Source organism: Pangasianodon hypophthalmus, chromosome 23 (assembly GCF_027358585.1).
Source record: "Pangasianodon hypophthalmus isolate fPanHyp1 chromosome 23, fPanHyp1.pri, whole genome shotgun sequence".
NCBI lineage: Eukaryota > Metazoa > Chordata > Actinopteri > Siluriformes > Pangasiidae > Pangasianodon > Pangasianodon hypophthalmus.
Genome location: NC_069732.1, coordinates 19,335,582 through 19,357,472, shown reverse-complemented (window position 1 = coordinate 19,357,472; position 21,891 = coordinate 19,335,582). Strand labels below are relative to the sequence as shown.

The 21,891-nt window shown below is 36.9% G+C and overlaps 1 long non-coding RNA gene across 2 annotated transcripts; it reads right to left on the bottom strand.

Annotated features, from left to right (window-relative positions):
- Positions 1-1,721: 1,721 nt before the first annotated feature.
- On the bottom strand, positions 1,722-19,572 carry LOC117595873 (uncharacterized). 2 transcript variants are annotated; one of them, XR_004577061.2, is made up of 3 exons: positions 19,246-19,572; positions 9,452-9,508; positions 1,722-3,803 (listed from the first exon to the last, which is right to left on the bottom strand). It is a non-coding gene; the product is annotated as an uncharacterized LOC117595873 (long non-coding RNA). The 2 variants fall into 2 exon arrangements; XR_004577060.2 differs by lacking the exon at positions 1,722-3,803 and adding an exon at positions 4,893-6,958.
- Positions 19,573-21,891: the final 2,319 nt, after the last annotated feature.

Here is a 21,891-nt window from a genome sequence, read left to right as displayed (position 1 = left end):
GCATATATAACGACACACTGTACATAGATCGATTCATAGAAAATTCTTGAAAAGTATTTTATGTATTAGACAGAAATTTATTCTTGTTCAACTCTATTAGAGATACATCAGTTCTATTATATATATATATATAAGAAAATATAAGAAAACGTGCTTCATCAGACCAGGCCACCTTCTTCCATTGCTCCATGGTCCAGTTCTGCTCACATTGTAGGAGCTTTCGGTGGTGGACAGGCTCAGCATGGGCTCTCTGACCGCTCTGCAGCTACGCAGCTCTATACACAGCAAGCTGCACTGCACTGTGTGTTCTGACTCCTTTCTATCATAGACAGCTTTAACTTTTTCAGCAGTTTGTGCTACAGTAGCTCTTCTGTGGGATCGGACAAGACGGGCCTTCACTCCCCATGCGCATCAGTGAGCCTTGGGTTCCCATGACCCTGTCGCTGGTTCACTAGTTGTCCTTCCTTGGACCACTTTTGGTAGGTACTAACCACTGCACACCGGAAACACCCCACAAGACCTGTCGTTTTGGAGATGCTCTGACCCAGTCATCCAGACATCACAGCTTGGCCCTTGTCAAAGTTGCACTTGCCTTACACTTTTTGCCATTTTTCCTCCTTCCAACACATCAACTTTAAGAAGTGACTGTTCACTTGCTGCCTAATATATCCCACCTCTTCACAGGTGCCATTGTACCAAGTTACTCATGTTATTCACTTCACCTGTCAGTGGTTTTAATGTTATGGCTGATCGGTGTATATGATGGTATTAACCTAATGTGTAGATAGCACACTGTGCACCTAGCTTCATAACATAAACGCAGCACTTATGGTTAAGTGAATTTGAGAACCGTGCCCAAAATACTACAGCATCTGGAATCATGTCACATTACGCACAGGTATTCACTGGCTGGTAAAGAAAGCATGGACAGGTAAGATTTTATTCTGAGTAAAATCATGTTTCTTTTGCCACCTAATGAGCAAATTAGAAATAGCATCTAAAATTGATGTTTAAAATCTGACTTATCTGTTGAGGTGGAAAAAAGAATTACAATTATTTTGTTCATAATAATGGTTCCCTCATCTTCATTTAAATGACTAAGTGAAAAAATGTTTTTTTTAAAAATATAAAATAATGTTATAAGATTTAAAAATATTTTAAATAATGCTGCTTTAACAGAAATTGCTTACACTACGATCATTGTATAAGGATAACCTTTTGCACTTGACAACACTTGACTCCTGTGAGCCTGTCAGCAGATTTAAAAGCGAAACATTTAAAGCTGCATCCCTTATCTTTTGCTCAGTCATAGCTCAAAAACAGTAATTGCGTTTGTTAGAAAGCTAGACTAAAATGGTGGCTATTGCACATATACTACATACAGTATACACTCAGGTCCATAAATATTTGGACACTGACAGCTAAAAGTTTTTGTTATTTTAGCTGTCTACCAAGGTATATTGGAGGTGAAATTAAATGCTAAATATGGGCTCACAGTGCAGACTTTCAGCTTTATTTTGAAGGCATTTAAATCAGAATCGGGTGAACAGTGTAGGAATTACAACACATTTAAATGTGGTCCAACCCTCCACCCCCCTTTTTTAGGGGACCAAAAGTAATAGGACAAACATAATCATTTAAATTAAATACTCATTTTTATTACTTGGCTGCAAAGTAGTCACTGACTGCCTGGAGACATCAGGAGATGCTGGCTTTCCTCCCTGATGAAGCTCTGCCAGGTCTTTACTGCAGCTGTCTTCACTTCCTGCATGTTCTCATGGTGTTTTGTCTTCAATTTTACCTTCAGCAAATGCTAAATTCGTGTGTGCTGCAATTCCTGCCCCGGATGTAAATACCATTAAATTAAAGCAGAAAGTCTATAATATTAGATTAAAAAACAATAATATCTGTATTTGTTCAGTGCTCTGTTTTCATATTCAGATTTAAACCAGAAGTAGCAATGGTCTATAGCTGAAGACCTGTGGAACTATCTTCTATCTGATGTCACTGAGTACTGTAGCTGGGTTTGTAACATTCCAGAAAGATCAGACATGTTTGTTGGATACACTGTCAAGAATGTACAATAAAGATGGGAATTTATAGTAAAATTAGGCCACCATATTCTAATATTCTATGTAAACCAAGTAAAATTCATTTCTCGTTAAGCTGTTGACCTAAGTAGCTTTCTGTAATTAATTTCTTACAGCCATAACAACAATGATGGAGTTTTCTTTTCTATTTTCCAAATTCATACACAATCTTTTCTAAAAAATCTGTATGAACAAATTTATGTCCACAGTAGAAACATTTTATAATTTATTTCTTGCAGTAGTAGCATCACACGGTACAAAAAAAACCAAAAAAAACTAACAAACTAACTAACTAACTAACTAACTAACTAAAACTCTGTATACTAAGTAGTTGGTAGTTATAAGTGATGTTCTATATTTCCGAGTCCATTCATGCATCCATTACAACCCTTAACCTCTCTCCACTTATTGTATTGTAATTAACCTGAAACATGGCATCCAAAAATGGATCAACCTGAACATGGTTTCTTGAAACAATTACATTATAAATATCTTTACATGTTTTGAACTAAATTTAGCCTATGTTTGTTTTATTACACTCTGCAAGTTTTTATAAGTAGTGTAATATATTAATCATGAAAATATTATAACCTTATAAAACTAACCAAAGCATATGTCATTGTTCCTAAACTTTTGGCCAACTTCCTGTTTGTCGCTGACCACACCCACTTACATAATGTCACATTATGTCATGTCAAGCAGTTCTACTGAATTGGCTTAGTAATGTAAGTAGCCTACTGACTTTTGATAGGCCGGAAAATAAATGCAGCTGTTCCAGTTTATCTGATGTCCCAGTATACCAGAATTCACTCTAATTATCCTTCTATTATCTTGTAATACACCTTCTATTAATTTTCGAAAGGAAATGACTATTTATTGATAAATCTAATTTTGTTAAAGATAAAGTCTCCTTTACATATTGTAAAACAGTGTGTAGTACTAGCAGGTGGGGCTGAGCCCAGCCATTATATCAGCAGCAAATATTAATCTTCATGAAATCCTCATTCACAACTCCATACATTTTAAATTATGTTGAAATACTAATTACCCCTTTTGAGTGATTTCAAAAAGCAATATTACTATTAATTTGCACATTATAAAACTATGTATATCGATCAAAAGCAATGGAAATAGACTGGGTAGGCAAACATCATCTATCATAATGCGGTGTTCTTAAACAAAATCATATGTGGCTGTTCTGGAATATTTTGTCATTCTTTATAAGCGAAAATATTAAATTAGTCTATTATCTGTGAAGCGCCATGTCAAAAATCGCTAAGACAAGTTCAACTATAAACATTTCTTTCCTTGAGCACAGAATGAATACTTTAACCAGTTTCAGCTCAGGTGTCTCATGTATAAATATTTTAGTCAAAACCATGTGTATCTGCATCACAATTCTCTGCTAATAAAACAAATTCATTAGTTTCCAGTACCCACAATTCTTAGAATATAGTAGGTTACCTGGCTTTTGTTGTATCTCCTTTCATTCATCTCTATCAATGTTATCCAAGGCCCTCCTGCTGGCATTTCATCTTTCCCCTATTTCTGGCAAGCTCTGTTTGTTCTCAACTAGTGTCATCTAGATTTTCAGTGGAATGCAGTATGGATTAATTGCTGGAACTCCATCAGTGAGACCAGATGTGCTGCCTGCAATCATCTTTTCCAGTCTTCTCTCCCTCCCTGAACTTGAAGTCGACTGCACAGCCAAGGCTACATTGGGCACATAAAAAGAGGAGAGGCTATCAGAATATTAAGCTTTACAGTCTTTGTTGATAGAAACTTTTGTTGCATATTCTTTATTCTTTTATGCCGTCAGCCATTGTGTTTATCTGCATATAAAGTGTAATCCATTATGATTGGGTACCTCCGTATTGCCATATTTTAAAAACTCGATAGCAATTTAGCATATAGAAGTCAGGAAGCATTAAAACTCTCTAAGCTCTCTAAAGAGCATAGAACAGTGGGAAGGGGGCATTTTGGGGGCATGTTGTTAAAGGGCTGAATTTTGACTAGTAACAATTACATTACTGATATCTACAATCAAAGTTTTGCTGTAACAGTGGGGGGCATGCTGGCTTAGTGGTCAGCACATTTGCCTCACACCTCTAGAGTTGGGGGTTTGATTCCTGCCTCTGCCCTTTATGTGTGGAGTTTTCTCTGGGTACTCCAGTTTCCTCCCCCAGTTCAAAGACATGTGTTGTAGGCAGATTGCCCTCTAAATTGTCATTAGTGTGTGTGTATGGGATTGTGCCCTGCAATGGGCACCCTGTGCAGGATAAGCAGTACAGTGGATGGATGTAACAATATAAATGAAATTAGTCAAAAAATATAGTGCTGTAGGATATATTAGTATAGTACCAGTAGGATAAGACAGGAATTCAATGTAAATCAATAGTGATTTATGACTAGTCAAAATTTAATTATTGATAACTTCAATCTTAATTTTGATTAGTAAAAACTTCTTACTAAAAATATATTTCTGACCACTTAAAATTAAATTACAGATAGATTGCATTACAAAATTAAATTACAAATTACAGATTGAACTTTTACAATTAAAAAAAGTTTGTTTAATAATAATCATATAATTGCAGACCATCAAAAATTTTGACAGACAACCTTTATTGGTGAATTCTGGTACAATCTTAAAATTAGCATTAAAGAACAACAAGAACAGAAAATCATGAAAGTGTTGTCCTCTATTATTGACTATGCTTTGCTAGATTTTTCAACCTAGTAAATGTGTTTACCTTTTACATCTGATTGATGAAGCAAAAAGGCTTGCACTGATAACAATAGGATCCCTCCTGCTTATATGCAATGACGCTAAAGGCTTCTGCCTTTGTTTAAATATTTGGCATGTTGGGAGTGAGAACAGTTGAAAAGGAAGGGTTTTGATTTTTTTTTTTTGTTAAAAAAGCTCTTCCCTCTAGCTACCCTATTCCATAGCCCAGACATGTGAAGAACACCAGAGATTATTTTCACATGCAGGGAGTGACCAGTACTTGCGCAGCTGCTTTAATATTGCTTTAATATCAAATCTTGGCAGCCTCCCTGATCAGTTTTCTTCTGGTCCTGTCATCAGTTTTGAAGGGTCGTCCTTCTACTTGTTTTTCACTTGAATTTTGTTGGTTGCTATATCACATTAAAGGTGGAAAAAGATCTGACATGATTTACCTTGGTTTCATTTTTTATATCACGAAAACAATTTTAACAAGGGTGTGTAAACTTTTTATATATCATGGTATGTTAATAACAAAACAAAAGTGTCTGAATACTTATTTCCCCTCAATGTAGAGTGTTTTATGTGGTGCTGTACATAAAAGAAAACTACAGGGTGGACCAAGGTCAAAGGAACAAACAAAAATATTGTGTTTTTTTTATAAACTAAATTACCTTTTAAACAAAAATAAACAAAAGTCAATTTCCTTATCTAATCTCACTATTAATAAACAGACAAAACCCCATACCCAACAAGAATGGCAAGCACACCCCTACACCTGGTGAGATATACATAAAGTAAAAAAATATATATATAATACATGTAATATTTACTATTTACAAAGACCAAGTATTCTAAACACAAATTACAGATCAAGCTCAACGTTCAATCTGTCCCTTGAAGAACAGACATAGTTTAAAACCATAATTACCAAGCACTATATCAACAGAACAGTGCAAAGAGCACAATACAACACACAGAGCAGTGCACAAAGCACAGAGCCAACACACAATAAGGTGAGCAACAAGCTAACTTGAAGTGCCCAACAACTCCACCTTCTTCTTCTTCTTCTTCAGGTGGTTGACAAACAACTTTATTTGCATTACTGCCACCCACTGATCTGGTGTGTGGACTACTGCAGCTTACAATCTAACATGATAAACAAAACATAGAATGGTTGAGGGAGGGAAAAAAAACCTCAAATTACATTCAAAGCATTTGGCATATGCTCTTATCCAGCACGGCTTACATTCTATATTCTAAGTAAATTCTCAGTAGGTCTAGGCTTTTTTCATCTGATATCCACATACACTGATATACATGTGGGTTCAATACGTTACTTGACAAACTGATTAAATTAAATCGTTTCTCATCAAACCTACATAAGCAGGCATAGAAATCACTATGTGTATGCTTTTGGACTTTGAGAAGATGGTGTATTTAGTCTCCCAGCTTGAACTAACAAATGTGATCGAGTTTCATAAAAGCACTGTCATTAAAGTAATTATTTAAAAACTGACCCTCATATGTATAAATTGCTTTCCAGGAAGTGGTCTGCTCAGGTGAATGGGCAAAGTAGACTTAGTAGTCATTATATTGTTTTTATATTCTTATATTATATTATTATATTTATTATGTTATTATATTTACTTGTGTGTTACAGAATTACGTATAGTCTTTTAAAAGTCATATCAGTCCGTCCATTATGCAGCGAACCATTTCAAGGAGACCTGTCAGTTTTTTGTGTCCTTTACATGACCATAGCCTCCTACGGAATGGAAAGAGATGAAATTCCATGTCAGTTTACATTTCAAAAGCATAAAGGAGCATGAGAGGCAAGTCACACGCACTCCTGAGGCATGTTAAGTATGCTGCGCTTGGGTCACACTATCACCAGCTAGACACAGCACAGTTTAATAATGGATTTTAATGAGAGCATTGCTGTCGGTTCCAATATGTATATGCCCAGGTGCAAGTACTATGTATTAGGTGCTGCTTTTCTGTCTCAAACTGTTCTTCTCACTCTGCTCTGTACCTTTATTGGTCCAACCTGCCGCAGAGTCAGCCTGTTCAAGAGGTAACATTCTGTGACTGAGGTGTCTGGAAGGGGCCTCCCCATCACTTCGCATCCAGCTCTAGTTCCCTGTTCAAATTAAATAAAAGCATAAGAAGGAACAGGGTCCTGCTGCAAGATTTTGCCCAGTTTTTCGACACAGTGTATGGAAGCGTGGAAAACAAGTCCAGTGATGGATTTGCTGTTGAGGAAAAACAACAATCTTGCCAGAACAGAAAACGGAGGGGAAAGATGGGTAAGAGACCAGTAACCCTGACTCCCCTTCCAGCAACTACTATGAAGCGAGCAATAGAAAGAACAGTATGTATGAGCGAAATCAACCCTTTAAGGTTGCAATCTTATGTGCTGCTGTTAAAATTTTTATATGCTGTTTTATAAGCACATAAGATTTATGGAAGGCTAGGATTTCCCCTCCAACAAAATGTTTATATAGACTAAAATATCACATTTTTGGTCATGAAATTGGCTCCAAAACGCTCCAGAGCAGGGTATTTTTACTTTATAAATGCACTCAACTCAGCGATTATCAAGTGGTCGTACAGTAATAATTGTACATTTACATTTACATTCATAGCATTTCAGACTCCCTTATCCAGAGTGACTTACAGAAGTACTTTGTAATATTACCTAGCTTGTAGTATATGACCCTGTAAAAAAATGTAATGCTCCTTCTACTGGTGACTGGCATTTAAAAACGCTTGTGGGTGTGTTTGTGTGAGGAGTGCACACTGGGCTGGAAGCCAAAAAGTGTGTTAAAGATAAAAGTCCAGGAGTAAAGTGCTGTAAATTAAAATGTACAAAAGTAGCTGCAAACTACAGCCAATTGTAATTTTGTAAATAACAAAAAGCATTTAAAACAAATAGTACAATTCATGTGATTTTATATACGCATGCACATTATACTTACTTGACGGCAACTGAACTGTTCCAAACTATTGACAAAATATTTCTTTCAATATTTTAATGTATAACGCAAGCTAATTTTGGCTTATAGTCATTTTGAACTAGTATGAGTGTCTTCTAATTTGTGAATGGCGATGCACCTTCAACAGTTCAGGATAACAGGTGCCCTTATAGCAAATATGGAGTGACGGTGGAGTGGCTGGACGCTTTATGTCTCAGGGTGCCCTCGTGTCTGTGTTACTTTCTGGCTCTTCCTTTTAGTTATGCTGTCATAGTCTTGCTGGAGTTTCTGCTTGCACTCTGCACACAATGTATAGTGTCCTTAAGCATTCAGTGACAATTACCATACCTAATAATCTCTCTCTCTTTCTCTCTTGCTCATCTCTTGGCTTGCTCATTAGGAATAAATTTATAAATTTTAAATTTATACCCTGAATTTATATATTTCTGTATAGCTGCTTTGTGCATTGTTAAAAGCACTGTACAAATAAAATTGAATTGAATTGAATTGAAATATCAAATCTGCAAGCTTGAGAGGGAGTTCTGCTTTAGTGCGGACATCAACTAAGAGAAATGGCTTCAGTTGAACCTCATTGACCATCAAGTCAAAATCTGGCTGACAGATAAGACACTTAGCCATGATCACTTACAACACTATCCTGCAATAGTATCCCCTGCTACAGGACCTCAAGACCAAAGAAACAACTGTTGTAATAACAAGCGCCTTAATGATGAAACAATAACTCAACAGTTCATTTCAACTTTAAGAAGGCCGGCAAGCGCATTGAGGTGATACAGTGACAGTAAACACGAGCGACGTTAGCCGGGATTTAACTATGGTTTGTTGTCTCACAGAAAAACTTTCTCATGTGACATATTTGCAGAATATCAACATGAATATGAATATCAGCATTCTGTCACAAGCATACGTTGCATATCAACATATCAACCTTTCATTCAAATGCTCTCTATGACATATTCTGCACCAATGTATTTTAACCATGCCCACCTGCACCAATGTATTTTAACCATGCCGACCTGTACCAATGTATTTTAACCATGCCCACCTGAACCAGTGTATTTTAACCATGCCCACCTGTACCACCATGCTGTTTGAATAAGACTTCACATTAAGCACATTAAGCACAATGTTTTTGATTTTCATGACAAATGATTAAGAGTTACTGGAATCATGAAATGAACTCTTCTTTTCTGCAAACACAATCAGACTTGCAAGTCAGGTGATAACGTGACAAGGTAACACATGATGCAAGACGTTTTCAAGCTTCCAACAAATGCAGCTGCAACTGTTAAAATACTAATAATATATACTAGATAAACAAATAAAGAAATAGGCTAAACAACAATATAATATTATATAGTAAATAATAGTAAATTATACCACAGCATGGTTGTATGCTTGAATCTGATTGGTCAGTAGGTGTTCATTATTTCTGTATAACAGCATGGCTTAGACAGTAGTTCAGTAGAATGACAGGTTTATATTAATGTGCTGGTTTCATTTAAAACTGCTATTGGGGGCCAAGCACCCAACATCAAATCAAGATTCTTGTTTTTATTGATTTTGCTGAAGGTGCTGAGTGCCGTTAGTGCTAACTAAATAAATAAATAAACAAAGAGAAAGAAAGAAAGACTTACATGTCAACAGGATGGTACTCAGGTACAGGAAAATTATCCCACTGTCCTCGTGGATTGCTGCGCAGAAAAGAAAAGAAAATATAAAAAATCATATTGTAGGGAGCCTGCAGTTCTAATATATTTAATTGGCAAGCATGATTGTAGAAGCTACCCACCTGGACATTTGTCTGGCCCTGAAGACACTAGAGAAATAGTGAGCCAAAATATATTTAGCCTGCACAAGCTTCTCTTTTTAAAGGATAATGATAATAGGCTTAACAATATTATATCTGCAATCAAATTGGGCATCCAATCCAATCCATGATTTTTGCAAGAGGCAGGACCTATAAACTATTACTAAAAGTTAAAATACTAAAGGTTATAATATATTATGTTCATGTAAAAAGATTATTTGTTCCAGTTTAGGCCCAGCACTACATATTTAAAGGAATCAAGTGACACACAACAAAAGTACAATGTAGGTTACCTGGTATGCATAATATTTCACAGTACAAAATGCTTCAACAGGCAGAACTCTCAGCACTTCTAATGGCCCACACTGTCCTGCAAAAATTCACCTATGGGCATGGGACAAAGTAGTTGTATACTGGTCTGAAGGACCATGCTTTTAGATGAGCAAGGAGGGTCTAGACAAATTGGGGTGGAAAAAACATGCAGGGTCCTCATGAACCACAGCTTTAGGTAACTGCCATTTAGTCTTATTTATTGTTTTTGGAAGGGGGTCCATGTGTATTTTTCCCAGGGCACCTCCGAGCAGCCCGTTAGAGGTTCTAATGAAGCTGTTGTTTTGTAATTTTTTGGATTTCCCCTTACAGAGTTTCAGAGTCCATACTGAATTGAAGAAATAGTTATTATGTAAAATATTTCTTCAGTTTTTCAGGGTGAACTTTGGCCATTTGACTCTTTGGGCCCCTGGGCCTGTGCCTGGTAAGCCCGTTTTGTAATCCATACTTGGTATTGATCAAAATACCTACAACACGATAATGATTATTTACATCAACCTGAGCTAGGTATGATTCATTATGTCTGCATGTATTGTATAAGAGCAAGAGATTTTTCAGGCATGATGAGTGATTTAACCTCATGTTTAGGGAGGTTACTGCAATAGCAGGGCTTATTTCAAGGGTGGCAGATGTCACCCAGTACCACCCACATAGCCACAACCCTGGGGCATGTTAATAGAGATTAAAAAGCTATCCAGTGGTGAAATAAAGGCTACTACATAGTTAAGTATAGAAGCAACCAGATGAGAGACACCAGCTTAATAAAGTTGAGGAATGTGTAAAGGACATTAAACATTGGACGCTTATTGAGTTCCTTCTACTTAATTCTGACAAGACAGAAGAACTTGTACTAGGAACACATGCAGCTAGAAGAAGGCTTTCTGATTGCGTAGTATCTCTGGATGGCCTTTCTGTTTCATCAGATGCAGCAGTAAAAGACCTTGGTGTGATTATTGACTTTTAGTTGAAGCTCGTGTAGATAATATTGCTAGAAGAGCCTCATTTCATCTCAGAAATATTGCTAAGATAAGAAATATAATGTCACTACATGATGCAGAAAAATTAGTTCATGCTTTTGTTGCCTCTAGGTTGGATTATTGTAATGCCTTACTGTCTGGATGTTCCAGTAGGAGCATGAACAAGCTCCAGTTAGTCCAGAATGCAGCAACAAGAGTTCTTACTAGAATCAGAAGATATGAGCACATCACCCCTATCTTATCCACACTGCATTGGCTCCCAATCAAATTTCACACTGATTATAAAATACTTCTATTGACCTATAAAGCACTGAATGGTCTCGTGCCTCAGTACCTGAGCGAACCTTTGGTCTTTTATGATCCACAATGCCTACTTCAATCAAAAGGAGCAGGCTACTCGTTGGTACCTCGAATAGTTAAGGCTACAGCAGTGCACAGACCTTTCTCTTACAATGCCGCACAGTTATGGAACAGCCTTCCAATTAGTGCGGGGCTCAGACACAGTCTTAGTGTTTAAGTCTAGAGATAAATTTATAAATTTAAAATTTATATCCTTAATAAATTTCTGTAACGCTGCTTTTTGACAATGTCGAAATAAAATAGAATTTGAATTGCAACCTGCAGAAATGTTGCCCTGCTATGCCATTGGTGAATTCAGCGGCATAGTACTTGCAGTCCTATACACACATTCATTCATTTATAAGCTCTTTATTCTATTTAGTGTCACTGTGAGCCCAGAACCTATTCTACGAACACTGGTCTATGGTGGGAATGCCACTCCATCACAGGAATATACTGTACAGACAGCTATATACAATTTTGGTAACACTTTCCAATACTGTCCAATAACTCATAGGTAACTATGCAGGAACTAAGCAAGAACGAATGACTAGTTCTTCATTAACAGCTAATTTATTCCTATAAAATACTAAGGCCTACTAGCTAATTATTCAGTGAGTATGTTAGTAGAAGTTGATTATTAATTATGCAGTAATCAACTGGGACTTAAGCAGTAATTACTTGAGTCTTACATTTATCCTGCAGAACTCCTAGATAACTATGGCTCTTTTAAAATAACTACTGGTTAATTACTATAGCTCAATTACTTATGTGTAATTCTGTTTCAAATAATCATTAATTATTAAAGAACAACACAATAATAATTTACTAGAGTTCCCATGTGTTTCAATACTGTTTCACATTTTCATTTCATAAAATGTCATGTTCCTCTTGTTCCCTGTGCCTCTCCCCAAGGAAAATCTAAGGTTATAAAGTGTTAACTCAGTGATCCAATTAAAACTCTGGATGTGCAACTGCCTTCGACCATCAGTGTTACAATTCCTGTATTGCATTTAATTCATTTCAATTCAGTTTTATTTGTATAGCACTTTTAGCAATGGACATTGTCACAAAGCAGCTTTACAGAAATAATTTGATTCAAATTAAGTTAAATCAAAATAAATTGCAAATATGTGAATTTATTTCTAATGAGCAAGCCAGCAGCGACGGTGGCAAGGAAAAACTCCATGAGATGATATGAGGAAGAAACTTTGAGAGGAACCAGATTCAGAAGGGAACCCATCCTCATCTGGGTGCAACAGATAGTGCAATAATAAATAAATCCCTTCTATAAACGTGTACTATATGGACAAATAGTGCAATTGTGTAACCAGGAAATTCATCAAAGTTTTCACAAGAAGTCCAGTTTGTTAAACTTATCCACTGTCCATTGATGGAGTCCTGAGTACAAAGCTGCTAGTGGCTACCGCAGCCCCAAAGCCACGACAGTACAACTCCCCATGTGAGATCTCCAAGCCATCAGCACGGCCCCCAAAGGGCAACATCCCCAGTAATCCCACTGATCTTCAGGCCGTCTATGTGGGGCCACCCCCAGCAGCATCAAGCAATCTCAACCGATGAGAACTCCAACCAGAAGTAGGGCGGCAGGATAGATCAGGCAGGTCCGGAGACCAGAAAGGGTCAGGATCACTGGTATCTCAGAAGTAGCATGTGTAGCTCGACAGAGAGTGAGGGAGAGAGAGATGGAGAGAGGGAGAGATTGTTAGGTAAGCTTTTGTCATGTAATGGTTAACGACAATATACATTGCATGCAGAGTGAAAGCAGGGACTCTGGCAAGACTAGCTGTGACAGCATAAGTAAAAGGGAGAGCCAGAAGCTAACAAAGACATGAGGGCACCCTGGGACATAAAACGGCCAGCCACTCCACCGTCAACAAACCTGAGTAAACGCGTGAGAGTGGAGCGGCAACAGCATCCAAACATCCCAGTTCACCACAACACTCTATGCCTTTGAACCCACCAGACCTGCCCCTTTACCTAAGAAAAAAATTAATCAGCCAAGGCTTGACTAAACAAATATATTTTCAGCCTAGATTTAAATGCTGAGACTGTCTGAGCCCCAAACACTAATTGGAAGGCTGTGCCATGTGTGGGGCTTTGTAAGAGAAAGTTCTTACAAAGAACGGCTGTAGCCTTAACTATTCGAGGTACCAGCAAATAGCCTGCACCTTTTGATCGAAGTAGGATTGGTGGATCATAAAAGACCGAAAGTTCACTCAGGGACTGTGGCACGAGACCATTCAGTGCTTTATAGATCAATAGTAGTATTTTATAATAAGTACAAGATTTGATTGGGAGCCAATGCAGTGTGGATAAAATAGGGTGATATGGTCATATCTTCTGATTCGAGTAAGGACTGTCACTGCTGCATTCTGGACTAACTGTGTAATGGGTACGACGTAGAGACAAAGGTTGAATCCAAGCGCGGGAAGTTTGATAATATCTGCTGACAAGTCCAAATCGTGAGACACACACGTAGTGGGAAAAACAGGCACAATAATCCACAACAGGCAAACAATCCAATCCGTGACAACAAAGTCAAACCGGTAATCCAATAAACAGTGGTCGCAACTGTGTGTCATCAGCATAACAGTGGAAGCTAATATCATGTTTATGAATAATTTTGCCCAGAGGTAGCGTATATAAAGAAAAGAGCAGTGGGCTAAAACAAAGACTTGTGGAACACCAAACGTTATCTTGGCATGCGTAGAAAAGTCACCATTTACATCTACAAACTGATAACGGTCATTCAAATAAGACCTGAGCCAGGAAAGGGCCGTTCCCTTAATGCCTACTACATTTTCCAGTCTATCGAGGAGAATATCATGATCAATGAAGAGCTGCAATAAGGTCAAGCAGCACAAGCAAGGAGACCCAACCCTGAACACTCAAGGAAATGACGCATGACTACGGACGATAGGGCATCATCCCCAGAGCCAGAAAACTCTACAAATTGTGACGAAACGAGGGGTAAAGGTGAGCTCATCACATATTACCAAAGATCTTGCATTAAAATAAAATTATCAAGCAACTATCTATCTGACTTACTATCGATTTAATTATAAATAAATAATTTTAAAATAATCAGTTTAACGTCCTTCTTTTTCTTCTTCTTTTAATATTTTTAAACGATCTGCATCAGTATGGTGGTGTCACTTCACAGCGCTCCGCGGACTCCATATCCCAACAATCTCCGTGGCCTGCTAATATGGCCGCCTCAACCTACACTCCCCAAGAATGCACACACTCTTACCCGCTCTCAGTCATCAACACACCTGCATTCAATCAGCTACACACACACACACACACACACACACTAAATAGAGACCCTCATCTTTTCATGTTTTGCCAATTATACGCTGAGTGTTGTCTTGTACACCTGACTAGACTAAGCCTTTTGGTCCTGTTATTTTCTCTCTGATTTTGACCTGATCTGTCTCACGCTTTTGCAGTAGTCCTGTCTAGTTCATCCTGTTCGCTGATCGCCTGACTTTTTGCCTGTGTTTGCAGTTGCATCCGTCTACACCTTCATTATATGATAGGTGTGACTTGTCTTGAGAGAGAGAGTAGTAACGGAGAATGAAGCTAAATCGTGCATTTTAAGCAGCTTTTCCAATCAATACACACGCAACCTAAATAAAAAGGGTTGCCCCGCCTTTCAACAACCTATTAATATTACATAAACTAGTTGTGCAGACGTAGACTGGAAGCAACAGAAAATGACTTGTAGTGTTGCACCATGGATTCCTCAACTAACGGCAGTTCTGTTCTTCGGCTCTCGGATGAACCCGATCTCCACCCTGACAGCGAGTTCTTTTAACAAAAACTGAAATACATTTCATCACATTATATCATCTGATTACATTGGCAGTTTCAGAGAAGGTCACCACCATTGAACCAGCTTGCTACACATGGAACAGAAAAGTTTACACTGGTTGCTGAGCAGCATCACTCTGCGCGACTTCTGAATGCAGCTTTATTTGGTGTGCTATCATGTTGGCTGTTCAAAACACTTCCCAGAGTTTGGTGGAAATTTCCTGTGTCTGCAATAGTCTCCAGCGAAGTTAAAGGATGACCTTCTATGACCTGATAGATCTAAAGCAAATACTTGTATGTACAGTATAACTCATTTTAAAGGTAAGAAGTACTACTTTTTTTCCTGATGTCTTGTGCAGCCATATTGATTTGACCTCACTCCATAAAGGGTAGGAACTGATAGGTGAGAAGGCTACCCAAAGTCGATGAATTTGAAATCCAAGTTGGGGGGTGTGTTCTTTGGTTTTTACTTGTTGGCGGTGGGGAATTACGAGCTGCCGCTCAATTCGAGCGCTGCGTAAAATACTGATAAAATGAGTTACTGAACCTGAATTCACGAATAATGTTTTTCAGTCGTTTTCTGATGTTCTCTGACCTAAACTTGAGAAATATTACCATACAGTTGTTTTATATTAAGTTTTGCATACAGTTAAATCCTGCCAATAACTGGATACTTAAATGTATAAGGGGAGATATATAATGGAAATTGTAAAAGGTATAATGGAAAATTGTGAAACGCACAGCCTTTTTTTTCAATATACAGCGGTTATGTTATGTTTATTATTTCTGATAGCCCATAGTTTCTCCTGTTTGTAAACTGTTATTGCAAATTCTTAAAAGGAAGGAGGGGAGTGTCAGAGTGTTGTGTTAGACTGTGGAAAACCCCTCTCATCCTATTAACGTACGTGCTGACGCTACTGATGCTACCAAAAAAAAAAAGTTAGTTAGAAGATACTCAGGACAAAGAAACGTGTACGAGGACCTCTGTTCTTTTCCTTTAGTTAATTAAAACAGTTAAAGTTTTGGAGTCAATTTTCAATAAATATGAAAAATGTTAATGTGAAAAACCTGGTGTTTGATTCAGCACTACAATTTGATAAACAATTTGATAAACGCAGTGGTCAAATCTAGTTTCTTCCAGCGAAGGCCTTTGGCCAAGGTCAAAAGCTTTTTATCATTTATAGAGTGATACCTGCTGTTGTTTCATCTCGTCTTGATTACTGCAATTCACATTATGTAAGAATAAGCATGGCTTATATAAATCGGCTACAAATTGTTCAAAAGGCAGCTGCTAGACTTTTGACAAACTTTCGTAAATATGAACGTATCACTCCTGTTTTACTCTTTTTACACTGGTTGCCAGTCCGCTATAGAATTGATTTTAAAATGTTGAGAGATAGGCACCTACCAAATTTAGACACCTACAAGAGAGATAGGCACCTACAAAATTGTGGAACACTTTACCAGCATCTCTTAGAATTATTTCGTCAGAGTCAGAATTTAAATCTAAGTTGAAAACTTATCTTTTTTGATCTGGCCTATAACTAAACCCAGTGCATGTCCTTGGTTGGTTTTTGTTAAAGTTTATTACTATATGTAGTGATGTCTTTTCATTTCTGTGGGGTTATCCCTAGATGGTCTCTTTCTTTTTTGCATTTACTTGTAGTTGGTTGTACAGCCCAGTTCGCATGAAATGCAAAAACAGAAATGTCGGTATCTATGAAATGTCATGCATAACCTCTTCTAAACACGTCTGTTTCTCATGTTACCCATCGTGTCTACCACAATGGCAGCAGCAGTGACAATAACAGCCTAAATAATTTCTTAATAAATTTATTTATTATTCTGTTTAAAGATGTGTGTGTGTGTACTTTAGTTTTTATGTGCATGTAGCTGTACCTATAAATGCGTCTCAATCTCTCCAAATGTGCATGCTAACCCAAACATCTTTGCTACATGTCTGAAACGTGTTGAAATATTAGCATGTAGAAGAAGATGGAATGTTGCATGCATGTAGCCTCCAATACAACTGGCCCTGTAATCAAATGTAGCTACAAAAATGTTGGACCAAGTTTCATCTATAATGCACAGCAGTGGCTGGATCTTAACAAAACAAAGTGTAGTTGCTAAAAATGCACAGATTAAATATAAATTTGATAAGCTTTAGCATGCTTTGGGTTACACTGGTTTCCAGTGCTATAGTCAATTTACAAACAAGACAAAAGGAGAAAAGAAAAGGTATCCAGAAAAACAGAAAGCTTGTATTTAGCATGAAACATTTTTTTTGCCCAAATATTTTTATTACCCGATCCAGGCCTCCTGCACTGGAGACCACCCTCTTTGAATACAATTAACACCATCATATTTCTTAGAAATAATAAAGCAAAATAAAATAAATACACGTTTGACAATATAGGACGGTCATGGAGTTTAATTTAGAAATGATTTGATCGGTCAACATGATCGCGCACCAAAAATAAGGTTAATGAAGAAACTTCCACAAACATGTCATTAACTGTTTTCTTCTGATAAATATCCTAATTAAAATATTATGAGCCTGTGCAGATAGGTCTAGCACTAAAGAACAACATGAGCAGAAAATCACGAAAGTGCTGTGCTTTATTATGGACTGTGATTTGTTCATTCATTCTTTTGTGTGTGTATGTGTGTGTGTATGTGTGTGTGTGTGTAAGAGACCTTTGAAGCACAAGGTTCATGTGCGAAGTAAATGCGTTTGCCTTGGGTCGGAGAGATGAAGCATATGGCCTTTCACTGATAAGAGCAGAATTACAGAGTGCCTCAAAATAGTGAAGCCACTGGCACTCTCCTGCGTGTATGCAGTGAAGCCAAAGGCTTTTGCCCATGCTTCAGTATTTGATACTCTGGGAGTGCGAACGGGTCGTTTTCCAATACCTAGGGTGGAAGCAGTTAATGTGTAGTTGATGTTTCTAAAGGTTTGCAATCTATCAGTCATAATTTAGCTGAATTTCCTGTGCGTGTTAACAAGATCTTAACTGTACATATTTATGTTAATATGAACATATTTAGATTTATCATTGGCTAAGTTCTTTTATTACATCCAGACACGTATGATTATGTACCTTGATATCATAAGACATGAAATCATAACACAGACACTCGTTGGGTACCGACAGTTTTATCTAATTCAAAGCTGAACGGTTACAAGATTTGGTAAGTGTTTTGTGGGTAAGGCATAATGGGAAACATTTACATCATAACAAAACATTAGTAAATCCAAACTAGGCCGAGACCAGCCTAAATCAGCAAGCTTAGATATTACAAACAAATATTACAAATAAAAATTGCTCAACAAGGCTGACCTCAACCAGCCTAAAAGCGAGTTCCAAAATTAAACCAATTAAAAGATATTTTTGTAGCACTTTTGAAACTGCTTACAGAATGGACAAGCAACACTCACGCTTACTATGGCACCTGATCTTAGAAGAATAGAAGAAGAATAGACTCATTCAAAACCAAAACACTGTGCTCTCAATTAATTTTTTTTGCAAAGACATTCGTAACAGTTCCTAATATAGATCACTGTAACTCAAGTTGATGTAGTTTTTCTTCACTAAACAAATGATGCGCTACGTCTGGAGAGTAGTTTTTCTTAAGGAGGAAAACCCTCCTCCGGGGAGAAGCTGAAGGCATGGCAGCGTCAAACAAGGCAAGAACGCAAACACACCGAATGTACGCAGATGTAGACTGGATTTAAATATTAACAAACGTTCATAAATGGCACTTCATGCAGTTACTCGTATTATTGGATCATTTATGATTATGAACAGAAGATAAGTAGCTCATGTACTATCGTATGTGTTTCCTGTACCCTTAGGATAATTCCTTCATTACTAAATTAGCTGTAAACATGCCTGTGTGTATACATAGTGTATACACACGAGTAATTGCATGAAGTGTCATTTATGAACATTTGTTAATATTTAAATCAAGTCAAAGATAAAGATACTCATTTCTAGTTAATAGTGTACATATTAGAATTAATACACACATTTGTTTACATTGTCATTTATAAAAAATAGTTAATTGTTAAATTCTGAATAACTGTTTGTTCATATCTATTAGTGATGTGTTAAAGAAAGTTTTATATAAATTTTACCTTCTTTTTTCTAGTGCTGCACTTCATTGCTGCCTAATAAGAATGAACTGAAATCCACAACTAAATATCCGCTTGACTGCTGCTTGGTTTACGAGATAAAGATTCGTGACTCGACCCCTTGAGTACTGACCTCGCAGAGCAGTGCAGCCAGTTTATTCCTCTTTTGTGACATTTTATGGCTTGTTGCTCGATGAGGCTCGTCACTTTGTTGAGAGTTTAGCCACAGCGCAGTACTGACAGAGTCTGCGTGAGACGGTGCTACTTTCGAGAAACTACAGACTGTCAAATTTTGCTGCAGGAATTTGTGCATTCGAAATATATTGGACTGCACAGGTGAGTTGATGTTTTATGTATTAGGTTGATGCGGTGGTCGGCGTTGTGTGTAACTATGCAAAATAGGATACGTATAAATCATAAAATAATCTTATTTAATCCCTCTTTTGGGTTCTAACTGACTATAGGTTTCTAATGTTAGACTGCTGAGTGGTTTAGGTAGTTTCATGTTGTTGGGCTTCCATTTCTCTCTCTGCAACAGGAAACTGTCTCAACTGCCACAGTTATATTCGCCGGTGAAAGTTTCTTTTTTCCCTCCTTTTTATTAGTCCATGTGACTTTTAGCTAAATTAACTGACCAAAGGCCAGTGAACCCCCCGCACTTCCGTTTTGGGGTTTTAAAGGCAGCTGGAGACAAAACGCTTAGATGTGGTTTATGGTAGCATTCAGGCGCGCAGCATCTTATTATCTGTCTTATAAAAACGTGAATAGCGACTGAGGTTAAAAAAAACCTCGTCCGGTGTTAACAAATACCGCGTTTACTGCCTCCAAGTACCATGCCGTTTCCGTTCATTTCCATTTTTAATTTCAATTCAATTCATTTTTATTTGTATAGCGCTTTTTTTTTTTTTTTTACAAAGCAGCTTTACACAAACAAAAGTAAAGAGGTGGGTTTATTTCCTAGAAGGGTCGCTCTCTACAGTCTGTTTTTTATTTTATTATTATTGTTATTGTTGTTGTTATTATTATTATTATTATTATTATTATTATTATTATTATTTGCAATCCATCAGTCATGTGTCTTTTATTTCAAATACTGTGATTCAGCACAACGGAAAGATGTGTAAGACAAGGGTTGTAGTTCTTTAGCTGCCGTTTACAGGAAAAAATATTTTTCAATGCAAAGTAGACATCTGAATGACTGTTATTTTTAGTCTGAAAGTCACGTTTATTTGGTAGTTTAAATGGAAACACAAGGCTGATAAAACAGGTACACATTCGCTTACACAGAAAGCTTTTACTGTAATACCTGCTTAACTAAAATGTGTACGCAGGCCGGTTTATAGTTATGGCTTAGACAGCAGACAGGAAATAAAGTCACACATTTTAGTTAAACAAAAAACACAACTAATAATTTTTACACGAGCGATTATTATTATTATTACTATTATTATTATTATTATTATTATTATTATTATTATTGCTGTTATTGTTGTGCTGGAATATATATTGGGAGAAGATCCGTTTATTTTTAGACTTATATTGTGATATATTCATTCGTTTCCTGAAGAGTTCCCTTTGATTATTTGTTTACAATTAAAAAGTATTTTTTAAAAATAAGATATAGCCTATATCCATTAGATAAATGACATGTGTCAGTAAGGAATACAGTCAAAAAGGAACATATTAATTGTTCGAATATAAAAAAAATTATTAAAAACGATTACTGTACATTGGTGCGTTTCCTAATAACGATCAGTCTTAGTGAATTACCAACAACTTAACGAAGGACGTGCGTTAAACAAACGTCGATAGTCAAACAAACAATTAGGTAAATTTAATAGATGAAATAGTGAATAGATTAAATAGCATAAAGAGAAACCGATAAACAGTATTTATAAATAACAGACGACAGACGCAAGCGGAATCAAAAATTTACAGCAGAATTTACTGCTGTATCAGTTTGTTTGGAAGAGATAGAGCAAGTTCTATTCAGGCCACACAGAGAAAAAAACAGTATGAGGGAAACTATGAGGAAAATTAATATTAATATTAAAATCAATTGTTGCAAAGCAAGTTGTTCTTGTCAGCCCTTCAATATTGGTACCAACTATCTAATAAACAAAGAAAGTGTAAAATGTTTCTTTGTATTCAGTAAATAAAGACTGGGTTACCTATTTGACCAAAAATTTCTTTTAGGCTTTACTTTAGGGTGCACAGAATTTCTTTTTTAGACATTTTATTTGTGGACACTGTTACCAAATTAGTCTTTGGACATTCGGATATGTTCATGCATTTTGCTGTTAAAATTGTATTTTATGATAGACAGTTTATTTACCAAAATATTAAAAATGAAGCAAAATACAAGGGCCAACCATTACATTAGAGCTTCACTCTGTCCTCGTCAGGAAGTGCAAGTTCATGTACTTTCATTTCTTTATGGCATATGCATGGAACACAGCATACTGTATTACTGAATTCACCAGTAGTACTGGTTTAGGCACTGATGTTGGGATGTCGAGGAGGTCTGGGGTTCAGTCGGTGTTCCAGTTCATCCCAAAGGTGTTCAGTGGGGTTGAGGTCAGGGCTCTGTGCAGGACACTCAAGTTCTTCCACTCCAACTTTCACACACCATGTCTTCATGGAGCTCGC